We start from the raw sequence: 16,630 nt of genomic DNA on the forward strand, positions 1-16,630 counted from the left end.
TATCTCAGTTCCAGGAGTTTTGGAGGTATTTCTAACACTCTGCTCTTCTCCTTCACTTTCTCTCCATCTTTCTCCCCTTTTCTCTTTTTTTCCTGGGTCCTCTCCTCTGTCCTTTGTGAAAGCCATCCTTGGCATCCATTTTTATACTGTGGTTTTAATATGCAGTGCCTCAATTACGCAAGATATAGAACAGTTACATCACCCCCCACATGCTCCCTTGTAGTCAGGTCCCTCCCTCAACCTCTAAACCCTGTGGATCTGTGGCTGAGTGACATTCTAGAGCGTGGAGACTTCTTCCTGTGTGTTTTCTTTCTGGTGCCAGTGTACTAGTCCATCAGGTGCCTGGACTCTGAGCTGCCACAAGGCTTTAATGATAGAGGAAAGTGCAGAGCTACCCCTGGAAATCTGAGGGTGACCACAGCATAGCCACAAGCCAGAACTTCTCTGAGGTGTCGCATTCTTTCTTAGTGAATTTATGCAAGCTCTGATGTCAACTTTCAAACGTATCCTTGTTTATTAATTTTTAAATGACCAGTGATCTCTTTCTTACCTCCCCTTTCACCACTGTATGAAGCTGTACTTTATCTGTGGCTTCATGGTAGCCCTTTCACAGAGCTGGGTACTATTTTATTTCAGAGGCAAGGACCCTTTCCAGAGCTTTCAAGACCTGATGTGAAAATGGAATCCTATACAACACAATTAGGAGGTAGCTTTGTTCTGGGAAGGGGCTTACTATGGGATTCCTTGGCATCAAATGACACTTCACCCCTCCTCACTCCTGCACTTGAAGCATAACTGGGTGTGCCCATGTTTGATTTGCATGCTGTTTTTTAGCATCACATCTGTTATTCAAGCCCACGAACACCTAGACTCACTAAACAACCTGAATTATTTGGGCAATTCTTGGAGGCCAGCTGTGGCAAGATTCAATATTACCTCAAGGTCACTGAATGTCTTAGACATTTTGTTTATGGGAGAATGACATTACTTCTGTCTCTTGAAATCCCTGGATGCTGCAAAATCATAGGAGAAAAGTATTTTAGAGCTAAGTGGATTGTGTGTGGCAGGTGAGTAATCCAGTCCAGCTGTTTTGCTTTTTTCCTAATTTTTAAAATATTTTATCATTTTATTTTATTTCATCATGGTAAGTGTACTCTTTAATCCTCATCCCCTATTTCAACCATCCCCCCACCCTCCCCTCTCGTAACCATCAGTTTGTTCTCTATAGTTAAGAGTCTGTTTCTTGGTTTTCCTCTCCCTCTCTCTCCCTCTCCCTCTATCTCTTCTTTCTTATGCTCATTTGTTTTGTTTCTTAAGTTCCACATGTGTCCACATGTGAGTGAGATCATATGGTATTTATCTTTCTCTGACTAACTTATTTCACTTAGCGTTATACTTTCTACCTCTATCCACTTGCCAGCAAAAGGCAAGATTTCATTCTTTTTGATGGCTAAGTAATATTCCATCACACACACACACACACACACACACACACACACACACACACACCCCACATCTTCTTTATCCTTTCCTCTATTGAGGGAAACTTGGACTGCTTCCATAGTTTGGCTATTGTAGAGAATGCTGCAATAAACAGAGGGGTGAGGGTAGCCCTTTGAATTAGTGGTTTTGTATTTTTTGGGTAGTGCAATTACTGGATTGTAAGGTAGTTCTATTTTTAATTTTTTGAGGAACTTCCATACTGTAGCACAGTGGGTGCACCAATCTGCATTCCCACCAACAGTGCAAGAAGGTTCCTGTTTTTCCACATCCTTGCCAACACTTGTTTCTTATCTTTTTGATTTTAGACATTCTGACAGGTGTAAGGTGTTATCTCATTTTGATTAGCATTTCCCTGATTATAAGTGATGATGAACATCTTTTGATGTGTCTGTTGTCCATCTGGATGTCTTCTTTGGAGAAATGCTTGCTCATGTCTTCTGCCCATTTTTAATTGGATTATTTGTTTTGAGGGGTATTGAATTATATCATTTCTTTATATTTCTTGGTTACTAACCCTTTATTGGATATGACATTTGCAAATATCTACTCCCATTATATATACTGCCTTTTAATCTTGTTGATTGTTCCCTTTGCTGTGCAGAAATGTTTTATTTTGATGTTGTCCCAATAGTTTATTTTTGCTTTTATCTCCTTTGCCTCAGGAGACATATCTAGAAAAATGTTGCTATGGCTGATGTGAAGAAGATTATTGCCTATGTTCTCTTCAAGGTTTTTTAGGGTTTCAGATCTCATCTCGCTTTGAGTTTACTTTTGTGTGTGGTGAAAGAAAGTGGTCCAGTTTCATTTTTTTGAATATGGCTGTCAGTTTTCCCAACACCATTTGTTGAAGAGATTGTCTTTTTCTCATTTCATATTCTTTCCTCTTTTGTTGAAGACTAATTGACCAGATAATTGTGGGTTTATTTCTGGTTTTTTTGTTCTATTTCATTGAACTATGTGTCTTTTTTTAATGCTAGGACCATACTGTTTTAATTACTATTGCTTTATAAAATAACTTGGAATCTAGAATTGTGATGCCTCCAGTTTCGTTCTTCTTTTTCAAGATTACTGTACCTATTCATGGTCTTTTTGGTTCCGTACAAATTTTAGGGTTTGTTTGTTCTAGTTCTGTGAAAAATGCTGTTAGTATTTTGATAGGGATTGGATTTAATCTGTAGATTGCTTTAGGTAGTATAGACATTGTAGAAATATTTGTTCTTCCAACCCACGAGCATGTAATGTCTTTCCATTTCTTTGCATCATCTTAAATTTCTTTCATCAGTGATTTAAAGTTTTCAGAGGATAGGTCTTTCACCTCTTTGGTTAAGTTTATTCCTAGATATTTTATTGTTTTTTGTGAAATTATAAATGGGATTGTTTTCTTAATTTCACTTTCTGCTGCTTCATTATTAGCATATAAGAATGCAACAGATTTCTGTACATTGATTTTGTATCCTGCAACATTACTGAATTCATTTACTAGTTTTAGTAGTATTTTGGTGGACTCCTTAGGTTTTTCTGTATATCACCTGCAAAGAGTAAGAGTTTTATTTCTTCCTTACAATTTTGGATGTCTTTTATTTCTTTTTCTTGTCTGATTGCTATGGCTAGAACTTCCAGTACTACATTGAATAAAAGTGGTGAGTGGACATCCTTGTCTTCCTCCTGACCTTAGGGGGAAAGCTCTCGGTTGTTCACCAGTCAGTATGATGTTGGCTGTGTGTTTTTCATATAAGCCCTTTATTACATTGAGGTATGTTTCCTCTAGACCTTGCAGAGGGTTTTTATCATGAATGGATGTTGTACTTTGTCAAACGCCTTTTCTTTATCTATTGTATGATTTTTATCCTTTCTCTTATTGATGTGCTGTATCATGTTGATTGTTTTCAAATACTGAACAACGTTTGCATCCCAGGAATAAATCCCACTTGATCAGAATGTATGATCTTTTGTTTTTTTATTTTTTTTATTTTTTTGAGTAGGCCTCATTCCTATGTGGGGCTTGAACTCATGACCCCGAGATCAAGAGTCATGTGCTACATTGATGAGCCAGCAAGGTCCTAAATGTGTATGATTTTTAAAATGTATTGTTGGATTTGGTTTACTAATATTTTGTTGAGGATATTTGCATCTATATCCATGACAGATATTAGCCTGTAGTTCTCTTTTTTTGTGGTGTCTTTATCTGGTTTTAGTATCAGGGTGACATTGGCCTCATAGAATGATTAGGACATTTTCCTTCCTCTTGTATTTTTTGGAATAGTTTGAGAAGAATGAGTATTAACTCTTTTTTTAATGTTTGGTAGAATTCACCTGTGAAGCCATCTGGTCCTGGATTTTTGTTTGTTGGGACTTCTTTGATTACTGATTCACTGATTACTGATTACTCATGGCTGGTAATTAGTCTGTTCAAATTTTCTATGTCTTCCTGATTTAGTTTTGGTAAATTATATGTTTCTAGGAATTTATCCATTTCTTTGAAGTTGTCCAATTTGTTGGCAGGAAGGTTTTCATAATATTCTGTTACAATTGTTTGTCTTTCTGTGGTTTTTGTTGTTATTTTCGGTAGATTATTTGATAGATATTTTGATAGATTGTGGTTGGTAGATTTCCTCTTTCATTAATGATTTTGTTTATTTGGCTTCTCTCTCTCTTTCTCTCTCGATGAGTCCTGTTAGAAGTTCATCTATTTTGTTGATCTTTTCAAAAACTAGATCCTGGTTTCATTGATTTGTTCTATTGGTTTTTCAGTTTCTATATCATTTATTTCTTCTCAAATCTTTATCTCCTTTCTTCTGCTAGTTTAGGTTTTGTTTGTTCTTTTTCTAGCTTCTTTAGGTGCAAGGTTAAGTTGTTTATTTGAGATTTTTCTTGCTTCTTGAGGTAGGCCTGTATTGGTATAAACTTGCCTCTTAGAACCACTTTTGCTGCATCCCTAAGGTTTTGAACCATTGTGTTTTCATTTTCATTTGCTTTTATGTACTTTGTAATTTCTTCTTTGATTTCCTGGTTGACCCATTCATTGTTTGGTAGCATGTTATTTAACCTCCATGTACTTATGCTCTTTTAGATTTGTGTGTGTGTGTGTGTGTGTGTGTGTGTGTGTGTGTGTGTGTGAAACTTTCTAGTTTCATAGTGTTGTGGTCAGAAAAGATGCATGGTATGACCTCGATTTCTTGTCTTTTGATTGGAGCATTTAGTCCATTACATTAAAGTAATTATTGATAGATATGTATTTATTTCCATTTTGTTACTTGTTTTTTTGGTTCTTTCTGTAGATTTTCTCTGATCCTTTCTTTTCTTGCTCTCTTTCATGGTTCATTGGCTTTCTTTAGTGATATATTTGGATAACTTTCTCTTTATTATTTGCATATCTATTACTGGTTTTTGACTTGTGCTTACCATTAGGTTTGAATATAGCATCTTCTGCATATAGCAGTCTATATTAAGTTGAGGACTGCTTAAGTTTAAACCCACTCTTTACTCTCCCACACACACATTTTAGGTATATGGTATCATACTTATATCCTTTTATTTTATGAATCCCTTGACTGATTTTTACAGAAATATTTATTTCTACTACTTTTGTGTTTTTTACTTTTCATACTCTCACTTGTGATCTTTCCTTTCCACTAAAAGAGTCCCCTTTAATATTTCTTGTAGGGCTGGTTTAATGGTCATGAACTCCTTTAGTTTTTGTTTGTCTGAGAAACTCTATCTCTCCTTTTATTCTGAATGATAACCTTGCTGGATAGAGTATTCTTGGCTGCATATTTTTCCCATTCAGCACTTTGACTATATCATGCCATTCTCTTCTGGCTTACCAAGTCTCTGCTGAAAAATGTGCTGATTGCCTTACAGGGTTTCCCTTGTATGAAACTATCTTTTTTCCTCTTGCTGCTTTTAAAATGTTTTCTTTATAGCTACTTTTTGCCATTTTAATTACTAATGTATCTTGTTGTGGACCTCCTTAAATTTTTGTTGGGATCTGTGCCTCCTGGATGTAGGTATCTCTTTCCTTTTCCAGATAGGGAAGTTTTCAGCTACTATTTCTTTAAATTAATTTTCTGACCCTTTTTCTCTTTCTCCTTCTGAGATCCCTATAATGTGAATGTCATTATGCTTGATGGAGTCACTGAGTTCCCTGAGACTATCCTCAATTTCCATAATTTCCTTTTTTTCAAAGATTTTATTCATTTATTTGAGAGAGAAAGGCAGACATAGGGACAGATAGCAAGAGAGAGCACAGACAGAGAGGAGAAGGAGAAGCAGGGTCCCCACTGAGCAGGGAGCCCAACATGGAGCTTGATCCCAGGACCCTGGTATCATGACCTGAGCTGAGGGCAGATGCTTAACTGACTGAGCCACCCAGGCATCCCTCAATTTGCATAATTTTCTTTCCTCTCTTTCCTTCAGCTTGTTTACTTTCCATTACTCTGTCTTCCAGGTTATTAATTTATTCCTCTACTTCATCTAGTCTGCTGTTTATTCCGTCAGGTGTATTTTTAATTTCATTTATTGTGTTCTTGATCTGTGATTGGTTCTTTTTTTATTTCTGTGTTAAGTGTCTCACTGGTGTCCTCCACTCTTCTCAAGTCCAGTGAGTATCTTTATTATCATTACTTTAAATTCTTTGTCAGGCATATTACTTATATTCATTTCACTTAGGTCTCTTGCTGTGGTTTGGTCCTATTCTTTCATTTGGGACATATTTCTCTGTCTCTTCATTTTGTCTGACTTTCTGGGTCTGTTTCTGTGTGTGAGGAAAGTCAGCTACTTCTTTTGCTCTTAATGATAATAGCCTTATGAAGAAAAGGTCCTATAGTGCCCTGCAGTGCACTGTCCCTTGTTCCTCAGGACCTAACACTTCTGGGAGTGTCTGCTTTGTGTGTTGTGTATGCTCTGCTATTGAGTTTTGGCCTCTTTATCCTTTAGTCCAGTTGTCTGCAGAGGCTCTTTTTTGCCTATTGTAGGCAGTGTTTGGTCCCCAGAAGGAGTGGGATGTGTTTTAACAAGGTATATGGTGATGTGCTTGCAAAATGAGACCTGCCCCCACTGCTGCATCTTTGGCATTCTTAATAAAAAACAGCTTAGCTGGCCCATGGTTAACAGTGGAGGGAGACTCAACTTGGGGACCTCTCACTAATTACTGCTACTTCCTTCTCCCCAACTCCATACAAACATTGACAGGACCCATTTAATGCTTTTGGCCTGGGGGAGGACCTAGGGCATTTCCCTTCATTCCCTGCTCTCAGTGTGGAATTGTATAGCCAAAGCCTTCCTATAGGTGCATGGATAATAGCAGGGAAATGACATGAAACTATATAATCCAGCTTACAACAGAACCCATCCCCAAGGCCCATGCCAGTCCCACCTCAGCTTCTGGCCTGCCACCACAGTGCAGGTACCTCCCAAAAACCCATGTCTAGCCCAGCACTCCAACAGGCTAAAGAGGTTCTGTCCTGTCAAATGGCCACTTCTCAGAGTTTGGGTTTCTGTATCAGGATCTGCCTCTTCCCCAAGTCAACGACCCCAGAAATGTCTCCTTTCTAGGAGAAAGCACACTCATAAATGGAGTGCCAAAATGCAACATGATAACCAACCATTCATACTCACAAGAATATCCATTTGGTAGATGGAAAAGATGTCCTTACATTTCTTTCCTTTCTCTCCCTCCTTTGTCCCTCTCCTCATTGTCACCTCTCTCCTCAATATCTACTTTGTTTCTTTGTTTCTTACCCTTCACCCACAAATACAACATTCATTTCTACTTGTGTTTTCTGGTAGTTTTTCCAAAGCTGGGGTGGCAAAGATTTCCCTAGTGTCTTTTCCTGCCCTCAGTAGACAGCCCAGGTCAAATGGTTGGTTTGCACCCCTTCCTCCAGGGTCACATCTCTGCCTTGTTCAGATGATATTCCCAGTTATTTGCTCAAAAGCATGGGCTAAGCTCTACTCAGGCCAAGTCCAGGCAAAGTGCTAGGGACTTTGAGGAACTGAGTCATAGTTCTCGCCTTCCAATGATCCACAGTTAGTTGAGATGAGAGCACACAAACAGGCAATGAAAATGCAGTATTGCTAGTGGCATGTAAGTAAATGCAGGGGCACCTTCCCCACACTGAGATTGAGGAGGAAGACCAATGTGAAATCTGACTTGAAACCTGAAGAAAGAATTAGAGTTAACCAATGGAAAAGGAATGACATTCCAGACAAAGGAAACTGCATGCTCAAAGTCTAGGAAGAAAATGAAAGCATGACATATTTCAGTAACTGCAAGAGGTTGAATGTGGCCAGAGCAAAGAACGTAAAGGAATGTAGTGATGGAGGATAAGGTACAAAGGTAGAGGTGTGTTGTGGAGAACCTGGTATGTCATGCCAGGAATCTGAGATTTTATCCTGAAGGCCTGAGGGAGTCACTGAAGAATGAACCTCATGGGCCTTTAACTTTGGTCCCCAGGCAGAGAGGGTGAGTGGTCCAACTAGCCCTGTCCCTTGAGAGTTGCACACACAGCTCACTTGGCAGAATGGCCTAGAGATGAAACACCTGGGTTCTGGAGCCAGACTGCCTCGATTGGAACTCCTGTTCTGCCACTGGATACAAGTGACCTCAGACAAGTTCCTAGACCCCTCTAGGCCTCAGTTTCTTTATCTATAAAATGAGGATAATTACAGTACCAATCTTGGAGTGTAGTTATGAGGATTAAATGAAATAATACATGTAAAGTATCAGGCACCTACAGAGTACTTGATACATAGTAACTATTATGTCTTATTTATTACACACATACAGCTCTCACTATATGTAAGGCACATTCTAATTAGTAACTAAATATTAACTCACTTAATCCTCACAACAACTCTATGATGGCTGGATAGAAGGAGCTACATAAACCTCTTAAATAGACTGAGAAGGCCAGCAATCAGCCCAAACCTGGGCAGTGTTCCCATAAGCATGGGGGGGGCGGTCAGGGTCAGTGTGACACTCCCCTCAAAACACGTTTCTGGCTGGACTGATGTGATTGATACGTGTGTGTGTGTGTGTGTGTGTGTGTGTGTGTGTGTGTGTGTGTGTTTCAGAGGAATGAGAGACAGTGGCTGTACCAGGCCAATCTCCGCCAGCTGCAGAGCCAACTGGACCTGTGAGTAGGAAAAGAGCGTCTATGGAAGGGTCTTATATGAAGACTTTTGGGCTCCAGGAAGAGACCTCTACCCACATAATCTGGGTGGGTCTGGCCTGAATGGAGGGGTAAATGCTTACCCCTAGCCTTGTCCCCTGCTAATATGGTCTGTTCAGAAGGCCTGGCCTGTGAGCTGTCTGGAACAATACCTCATTTCAGCCTGGAGATCACTGTCCTAACTCCTTCCTCTCCACAGCTCTCAGCTAGCTAGAGGATCAAACTCCCTCCATTCTCTCTCCCAGACAGGCTGCCATCTTTCCGTACAGAGCAAGTGCCTGAGGACAAAGACATTCCCAGAACACTGCAAGGGGCATACAGAGCAGCACCCCCACATATGCACTTCTGTTGACGGGGCTGACCATGTGTGTGATTCACCCCTGGAGGAGGACTGTAGCCTGGTCAATGGCTGCAACTAGTCTTGGGTCTCCAGCACTCTTTCAGCCCCACCAGCTCCTGGACAAGCAGTTCATCTGGTACTGATGTTTTGAAGGGCTGCAAGTGCCTGCACGCCTCTGCCCTTGCCCTATGACTCGTGTGCCCACCACACACCATGACTGTAGCAGAGGCTGTGTCACCAAGATATACTACAACCCAGAATTACATAACTAAGTAAATGAGAAGGGGAAATGATGTGTGTTAGAGACTCCTGTGTGTTTGCGTAGGCACCTGTGTGTCTTTGTGCCTGGGATTGTTCTTCTGTGCCACTGTGCACACATAAAACTGTGTACCCTGCATCTCCATGCATCACCATAGTCAGCACACCCTAACACAGACTATTTTGAGGGCCGTTCTGCTGGAGCCATTAACACATTATACCCAGATGACTGGGTTACAACACAAAATCACCATGATTTTATTACCAGGTAATGGACTTCGGCAACATCACTGAGCCTCCCTTCACCTGTGAATTCCTCTATCGATCCCCATCAGAGCCAGGGTCACCAATAGAGTGAGGTGAAGTGGTGCGGTGAGGATGTCCTTTTCTTTTGCTTTTTAAAAAAATAAACCACTAATCTGCATTTATTTCTTATTTCTTTAGTGTAGGGCCAGACTTATTTGATTTTACGCATCATCTTTTTGGTGCATAAAATGCCTCCATAATGCATCTTTATCATTTTCAGTTTTGGTCTCTTTTCTTTTTTGCCCAGTTTGATTGAGAAAAAATTGATATATATCACTGTGTAAGTTTAAGATGTACAGCATGATGGTTTGATTTACATGTATTGTGAACTGATTACCACAATAAGTCCAGTTAACATCCATTGTCTCAAATAGATACAATAAAAAGAAGAGAAAAAAGAAAAAAATGTTTTCCCCTTGTAATGAGAACTCTTAGGATTAACTCACTTAGCAACTTTTCTGTATATCATACAGCAGTGTTATCAATAGCCAACATGTTACTTCTTATAACTGGAAGTAGGTACATTTTGACCACCTTCTTCCACTTTCCCCTCCCCCACCAACCTCTGGTAACAGCAAGTCTGATCTCTTTTTCTATGAGCTTTTTTTTTTAGATTTCTAGATATAAATGAGATTATACAATATTTGTCTTTCTCTGTCTGATGTACTTCACTTAGCATAATGCCTTCAAGGTCCATTCATGTTGTTATAAATGATAGGATTTCTTTATTTTTTGTGGCTGAATGATGTTCTATTGTAGCTATACATACCACACCTTCTTTAACCATTCATCCATTGATGGACACTTAGGTTGTTTCCATGTCTTGGCTGTTGTAAATAATGTAGCTATGAACATGGGTGTGCAGATACCTTTTTTAGTTAGTGTTTTTATTTCCTTTAGATAAATTCCCAGAAGTGGAATTGATGGATGATATGGTAGTTCTATTTTTAATTTTTTGAGGAACTTTCATACTATTTTCCATAGTGAGTGCACCAATTTGCATTCCCATCAGTAGCATACAATGGTTCCTTTTTCTCAATATCTATGCCAGCATTTGTTATTTCTTGTCTTTTTGATGATAGCCATTCTAACAAGCATGAGGTGATATGTCACTGTGATTTTAATTTGCATTTCCCTAATGACTAGGGATATTGAGCATTGTTTTCATGTACCTGCTAGCCTATCTTATGTCTTTGAGAAAATGTCTGTTCAGATCCATTACCCATTGTTTAGTTGGCTGGTTTGTTTGTTTTAGCTCCTGAGTTGTATGAGTTCTTTTTTTTTTAGTTTAATTGTTAAAATTTTAATTCCAGTATAATTAACATACAGTGTTATATTATTTTCAGGTGTACAGTATAGTGATTCAACAATTCTATATATTATTATACATTATTCAGTGCTCTTATGAGTTTATATATTTTGGATATTAACCCCTTATCAGATATATGGTGTGCAAATATTTTTTCCATTTCATAGGTTGTCCTTTTACTTTGTTGATGGTTTGTTTTGCTGTGCAGAAGCTTTTTAGTTTGATGTAGTCCCACATGTTTATTTTTTATTTTGTTTCTTGTGCTTTAGGTGTCATATCCAAAAAATCATCAGCAAGATGCATGTCAAGGAGCCTTATGTTTTCTTCTAGGACTTTCATGGTTTCAGATCTTACATTTAAGTCTTTAATCCATTTCAAGTTAATTTTTGTGAGTGGTGTAAAATAAGGGTCCAGTTTCATTTTTCTACATATGAATATACAATTATCACAACATCATTTATTGAAAAGACTTTCTTTTCTCCATTGAGTATTCTTGGTTTTTTTTAATGATTTTTTATTATATTATGTTAGTCACCATACAGTACATCCCTGGTTTCCGATGTAAAGTTCGATGATTCATTAGTTGTGTATAACACCCAGTTCTTTTGTCAAATATTAGTTGGCTGCGCATGCTTGGGTTTATTTCTGGGATTTTGATTCTAGTCCATTGGTCCATTTGTTTGTTTTTATGGTAGTACCACACTGTTTTAATGACTATAGCTTCAAATCAGGAAGTGCGATGTCTCTAGCTTTGTTCTTCTTCCTTAGGATTTCTTCGATTTGGGGGTCTTTTGTGGTTCTATATAAATTTTAGGAGTGTTGTTATATCTATGTAAAAAATGCCATTGAGGGGCGCCTGGGTGGCTCAGTCGTTAAGCGTCTGCCTTCGGCTCAGGGCATGATCCCGGTGTTATGGGATCAAGCCCCACATCAGGTTCCTCTGCTAGAAGCCTGCTTCTTCCTCTCCCACTCCCCCTGCTTGTGTTCCCTCTTTTTTAAAAATCTTTTTTAAAAAATGCCATTGAACACTTAATAGAAATTGCATTGAATCTATAGATGGCTTTTGGTAGTATTGACATTTTAACAATATTAATTCTTCCATTCCATGAACACAGGATATCTTTCCATTTATTTGTGTCTTCTTTGATTTCTTTCATCAGTGTTTTGTAGTTTTCAGAGTAGAGGATCTTTTACCTCCTTGGTTGAATTTATTTCTAAGTATTTTATGGGTTTTGATGCTATTGTAAATAGGGTCAGTTTCTTTCAGTTTTAGAAATTTTGTTGTTAGTGTATAGAAATGCTACTGATTTTTGTAGTTAATTTTGTATCCTGCAATGGTACTGAATCCATTGATTAGATCTAACAGTTTGTGGGTTATTTTGGTTAAATCTTTAAGGATTTTCTATATATATAAAAGTCTGTCATCTGCAAATAGAGACAATGTTACTTCTTTCTTTCTTATTCTGATACTTTTCTTTTTCTTGGCTGATTGCTCTAGCTAGGACTTCCAGTACTATGTTGAATAGGAGTGGTGAAAGTGAGCACCTTTGTCTTAGAGGAAAAGCTTTCAAACTTTCACTATTGAGAATGTATTAGCTGTGGGCTTGTCACAAATGGCTTTATTATGTTGGGATATGCTCCTTCCATGACTAATTTGTGAAGAGTTTTTATATGAATGGATGTTGAATTTTATCAATGCTTTTTCTGTATCTACTGAGATGTTCTTGTGATTCTTTTATTCTATTAATGTGATTGATTTACATATGTTGCATCCCAGGGATAAATCCAAGTTGGTCATGGTGAATGTTTCTTTTAATATATGTTGAATTCAGTTTGCTAGTATTTTGTTGAGAATTTTTGCATCTACACTCGTTAGAGATACAGACCTGTAATTGTTTTTTTGGTTGTTGTTTTATTGTTGTTTTTCTAGTAGTTTTCTCTTCTGGTTTTGGAATCAGGGTCATGCTGGCCTTATAAAATGAATTTGGGAGAGTTTTCTCCTCTTTGTTTTTTTGCAAGAGTTTGAGAAGATTTGGTGTTAATTCTTCTTTAAATGTTTGTAAAATTCACCAGTGAAGCCATCTGGTCCTGGGCTTTTCTTTGTTGGGATATTTTTTATTACTAATTCAATCTCCTTACTAGTAATTGCCCTATTCAAATTTTCTATTTCTTCCTGATTCAGTCTGGGTAAGTTGCATGTTTCTAAGAATTTTGTCATTTCTTCTAGGTTTTCCAGTTTGTTAACATATATTTGTCCATAGTATTCTCTTATGATCCATTGCATTTCTGTGGTATCAGTTATAGTGTGTCCTTTTTCATTTATGATTTTGTTGATTTGGGTTTTCTTTCTCTTTCTCTTGTTTAATCTAGTTAAGAGTTTGTCAATTTTGTTTATCTTTTCAAAGAACGAGCTCTTAGCGTGTTTACTCTTCTCTATTGTTTTTTTTGTTCTCTTTTTTATTTATTTCTGCTCTACTCTTTATTATTTTCATTCTTCTCTTAACTTTAGGCTCAGTTTGTTCTTTTTCGAGTTCTTTAACAGATCAAGTTAGGTTGTTTTGGGGGGCTCTTTCTTGCTTCTTAATGTAATTGGTACTCTGAACTTCCCCCTTGGAACTGCTTTTGCTGCATCCCATAAGTTCTGGTATGTTGTATCCCCATTTTCATTTGTCTCAAGAAACTTTTTTATTTCCCCCTTTAATTTCTTTTTTGGTCCATTGGTTATTCAGAAGAGTGTTGTTTAATTTTCATGTGTTCATATATTTTTATCTATTTCTAGTTTTGTGCCATTGTGGTCAGAGAAGATACTTGGTATGATTCCTACCTTTTTGAATTTACTAAGACTTGTTTGTTTTGTGGCCTAATGTATGGTCTGTCAAAGATAATGTCCCATGTTCACTTAAGAAGAGTGTGTATTTTGCTGTTTCTGTATAGAATGTTTTGTATAGATCTGTTAGGCCCATATGGTCTTTAGTGTGTTCAAATCAACTGTTTTCTTATAAATTCTTTGTCTGGATGATCTGTCCATTGTTGGGAGTGTGGTGTTAAAGTCTTCAACTATTATTGCTTTAGTGTTTATTTCTCCTTTAGCTCTGTTAGTTTTTGCTTTATATATTTATGTGCTCCGATGTTGGGTTCATAAATATTTATAATTGTTTTGTGTTCTTGATGTATTAATCCCTTTTTTATTACATAATGGCCTTCTTTCCTCTTTTTATTATTTTTAAAGTCCATTTTTTCTGATATATCTACCTCTGTTTTGATTTTGTTGTTGTTGTTGTTGTTGTTGTTGTTGTTACCATTTCCTTGAAATGACTTTTCCCATCCCTTCACTCTATGTGTGTCATTAAGGCAAAAGTGAGTTTCTTGTAGGCAGCACTTCTTTAGCTCTTTTTAAAAAAATCTAATCAGCCTTTCTATATCTTTCAATTGAAAGATATCCTATCTTTTTTTCATGTTTTGATGTCTTTTGGTGTTAGTATGCTTTGACTTCTTTATCATGTTCTTTTGTGTAATTGCTACAGGTTTTTCCCTTGTGGTTACCATGAGGCTTACATAAAATATCTTAAAATTATGACACCCTATTTTAAGCTGATAACAACTTAACTTTAATAGAACTTCTAAACTTTACACTTTTACTTCTCTTCCCCTCACATTTTTGGTTATTGCTGTTAAAAGTTACACATTTTTATATTGTGTAACTAGTAACAAATTATTATAGTTATAGTTATTTTTACTACACCCCTTTTTTAACTTTTAAACTACAGTTTAAGTGAATTATTCACCAGCATTACCAAATTACAGAATCTACCTTGAGATGTCCTTTTCAAATAACGCTTGATAATAATAATCATTTTTTAATAATAATATTTTTTATTATATTATGTTAGTCACCGTACAGTACATCCCTAGTTTTTGATGTAAAGTTCCATGATTCATTACTTGCGTATAACACCCAGTGCACCATGCAATACGTGCCCTCCTTAATACCCATCATTGGCCTATCCCATTCCCTCCCACCGAAGCCCTCAGTTTGTTTCCCAGAGTCCATAGTCTCTCATGGTTCATTCCCCCTTCTGTTTACCCCCCCTTTCTTCTTCCCTTTCTTCTCCTACCGATCTTCCTACTTCTTATGTTCCATAAATGAGTGAAACTATATATAATTGTCTTTCTCTGCTTGACTTATTTCACTTAACATTATCTCCTCCAGTCCCATCCATGCTGCTGCAAATGTTGTGAAATCATTCTTTTTGATGGCTGAGTAATATTCCATTGTATATATTGACCACATTTTCCTTTTTTTTTTTTAAGATTTTATTTATTTATTTGACAGAGATAGAGACAGCCAGCTAGAGAGGGAACACAAGCAGGGGGAGTGGGAGAGGAAGAAGCAGGCTCATAGCGGAGGAGCCTGATGTGGGGCTCGATCCCATAACGCCGGGATCACGCCCTGAGCCTAAGGCAGACGCTTAACCGCTGTGCCACCCAGGCGCCCCAACATCTTCTTAATCCAGTTATCTATTGAAGGGCATCTCGGCTCCAAAGGCAAGAGAAACGAAAGAAAAAATGAACTTGTGGGACTTCATTTTTTTTGAAGCTGAAAGTTTAGTGGTTTAATTTTAGGCCTTTTAAAAAGATCTTTATATCAAATCCACCACATTAAAGTAGTCAGAACAAAATGTTCCTGGTGTCCAAATGGATGCATCAAAGCAACCAGGTCAAAATGTCATGTACTCAGATGTGTGTGTGTGTGTGTGTGTGTGTGTGTGTGTGTGTGTGTGTGTGTATGAGCCTCTGTGTGAGTAAATAAGGGTCACTGGGCTACATTTCCTTTTATGAACACTTGGGGCAGGCCAAGTACCTGTAGGCCTGGGGGCCTTGTTTAGTGTACATAGTGTGTGTCCATGTGGGCTAAGGTGCCTGTCACCATTACCCACAGAAATAGTCTGAGTATTTCCATCTGCAATCTTTAATTTGCATTTGGCTGAGGTGAGAAAGTAAGGCTGATCCATGGGGCAAAGAGCTGCTATTTGTACCTTCCCTCCTCACTCTTTCATTGCTGCCACCAGTCCAGCTAGCCTTCCCAACAAAGTCCCTCCAGTGGAAAGTCTTAAAATACTTCATAAAAGAGAAGGGAGCTTGGTGTTAGGTCTGCTTAGGCTGCAAATCCCAATAGGGAGAAATGGAATTGCGGAGTATGAGCCTTGTGAGACCTCAGCCTTTTAAGGTTTTAGGGTGGAAATAGGAACCCGGCCTTCATAAGTGCCAGCACACTGGTATCTTTGGCAGTCTTGGCAAGGAGTTGGGGGCTGAAAGGGTGACTAGAGCTGGGTAGGGAGAGTGCAGACAGACATACAGTGAGACTAGGCTGACTGAGGGGGCTTAGTATTAGTTTGTGGGCAAGCTTCAGGGCACATGGACTGGGCCCAATTCCAAGATGATACAGGCTTCAATACCATCCATCATCCCTGCCACACCGTTGCTATGGATAAGACTATAAATTATTTTGCCTGGGTGACTGCAGTGGTCTCTTCTGATCTCCCTGCAGTTCTTCTCTCCCTCTCCAGTCCATGACCCACTCAGTGTCCAAAGTGAGCTTTCTAAAACAGGCTCAATCTCATCACTCCCAGACTGAAACCCTCTGCTCATTCCTTAATGTCTATGGCAGCATTTCTCAAACTCTGTGGCCTGGGATGATCACTGGGATCTTGTGACAAAAGGGGCTCCAAAGGTAAATAAATT

Source organism: Ursus americanus, chromosome X (genome assembly GCF_024610735.1).
Source record: "Ursus americanus isolate L20-20 chromosome X, mUrsAme1.1.p, whole genome shotgun sequence".
Lineage (NCBI taxonomy): Eukaryota > Metazoa > Chordata > Mammalia > Carnivora > Ursidae > Ursus > Ursus americanus.